The 2,500-nt window shown below is 41.2% G+C and overlaps 1 protein-coding gene across 3 annotated transcripts in view; it reads right to left on the minus strand.

Moving 5' to 3' along the window:
* LOC147026258 (uncharacterized) overlaps nucleotides 1-2,500 on the minus strand; it is a 90,369-nt gene that overhangs the window by 33,365 nt on the left and 54,504 nt on the right. The gene's annotated exons all lie outside the window — the stretch shown is intronic.

The raw sequence follows: 2,500 nt of genomic DNA on the forward strand, positions 1-2,500 counted from the left end.
ATGTGGTGCTGCCGGTACCTGTGCAGAAAGTTGAAAGTCCGAGTCTTCAGGTCCTTGGTGCTTCCAGTCTTGCTCTATGGATGTGAGACTTGGACTCTGACCAGGGATCTGAGACGGAGACTCGATTCCCTTGGTACCAGGCGTCTTCGGATAATCCTTGGCTATCGCTGGTCGGATTTTGTGTCCAATGCACGGTTGTGAGAGAGACTCAAATGAGATTTGTTACCTGCATGGTCCATGAGCATCAGCTTTGGCTGCACGGACATGTGCCTCATTTTCCTGATGCTGATCCTGCTCACCAGATTCTCTCAGCAAGGGAGCCTCATGAGTGCAGGAGGCCAATGGGCCGACTATGTGCCTCGTGGTCGCAGTAGGTTGATCAGCATCTCAAGGAGATGGGAATATAGGCCAGGCATCTGCCTGGGGGATGGCCAGACGAAGGTTCCTGGAGTACCAGCGGAAAGTGGACGCAGCGACGCGCTGCTCTGGCATATGCTCCCATACCTGACCTGTTCTGATCATGATTAGTTATAACATCGTTGAGGAGTTCTCAAAAGCGGTCTCTAAGCCATCGTCCAGTTTCCCTGAAGTAAGTTTTGTTGCAAAGTGAATATAAAATACAGTCAGTTAAATTAAAGGTTGTCGAAGTGAAATGATCTTTGATATTGGTGGTGTACTTTAGTCTTGATATTGATGTTGTGGTGTTCATGAAATCACAAGTATACAACGACTACACAAACATTTGAGTGCTTGAGGTGGTAGATTGGAAGGTATTGTACTTTTGAGCTGAAAATTTCGCAAACTTTTGTCTCATTTGAATGAAAAAGAGGTGGTTGAGAGAAGATGCAAGTTCTTTGTGTCGTTCTGTAGGATGCTCAAGTTTTTTGTTTTGATGATTCTTTTAACTGTAAGGCTGTTGGGATTATATACCAAAGCGAGAGGAATTTGTTCATTCTCGTGTTTTGTTTTTGGATGAAGGAGGTTTTGTCTATTGATTGGTCGAACACAGTTCAGAGCATTTTCCATGAGTGAGCTCGGATAGCCACGATCTGTGAAAAACTGAAATATTTCACTGGCTTTCAATCCAAAATCCAAGTCACCATTGCAGATGCGACGGAACCTCAGAAACAGGTAATAAGGAATGGAATATCTCGTGTATAAAGCTCATTCTAACCACTGACTCACTGACATTAATGTGACGTAGAAAGCTGAAATTTTGCATGCCGATGGACATCAAAGCCGATACACTGATAAATATCACAGAACCCATTGGAGAGCAACTGTAAATGAAAATATAAATAAATGAAAATATAAATAAATGACAAAAACAAATGCAGGTGAGCAACCTGAGACAATGGAGAAGCACGGTAATTTCGCGTTCTGACGGATATCAAAGCCAATACACAAGGACAAATCACAGAACCATTGGAAAGCATCGGTAAATGAAAATATAAATAAATTAATATAAATAAATGACAAAAACAAATGCAGGTGAGCGACCTGAGACAACGGGGAAGCACGATTCCTGATTGCTTACAATGTTTAAGGAATGAAATTGACATGTAAAGGATGCGAAGATGAGTACATTAGATAGCTGTGTGAATCTGTAGGTTTGTAGTGAACAGTTGTCATTAAACCGGTATCTACCACAGAGAGTTTGATATCTAAAAATGTGATAAAAGTGTCTGAAATCTCCCACGTCTAATCCATGGCTGGATGTAATGCATTGATGAAGTTGATGAATCGTTCAAGTTCGAGTCTATTTCTGGAGGTTAGTCCAATACAATCGTCAATGTAGCATCCAAAGAAATATGGTGTCAGGCTATCAAAATGAGAAAGAAATCTATTCAACAATGAAACCTACAAAGAGATTTGCATCATTTGGACCCATTTTTGTACCCATAGCCACACCATTGATCTGTTGGTCGAAGTTAATGGAAAATGTAAAACAATTGAGTGTGAGAACCAATTCAGCCAAATGAAGTTAAGTTTCATTGCTGGAGTCTTGGATGGTGTGACGATTGAAAAAATGTTTGAGTGCCTGAAAAGCCTCGTCATTTGGAATAACCGTGTCGCGTGATGAAATGTCCATGGTTTATAGAAATTTGTTGTTGCTCGCAAGCTGGAACCGATCAAAAATCTGTAAGGCATGCCTCGTGTCTTTGATATAGGATGGTAGAAAGGATACAATTGGAGCCATTATTTTTGGCCAGGTAGCTGGAAATTATTTCAGTGGGACAGTCACAGGGAAACACAATGGTATGGCGGGGATTGTTGGGTTTGTGAATTTTTGGCAGAAAGTATATGTGTAATACAGGGGTGTACTAACAATAACATTGTGGGAGTTGGGTGGAAGTTCCCGTTTGGAAATGAAATCTTTTCCAGTTTCTTAAATGAGTTTGTGATGGTCCATGGTAAGATATTTGTCCACTTTGAGATAAAAGCCACCGTCTGATAATTGAGGATGGCTTCCTGTTGATAAAGGTCCATCTGCCAGATA

Source organism: Eptatretus burgeri, chromosome 5 (assembly GCF_056783735.1).
Source record: "Eptatretus burgeri isolate ZD-2024b chromosome 5, Ebu_testis_v1, whole genome shotgun sequence".
In the NCBI taxonomy this organism is placed as follows: Eukaryota; Metazoa; Chordata; class Myxini; order Myxiniformes; family Myxinidae; genus Eptatretus; species Eptatretus burgeri.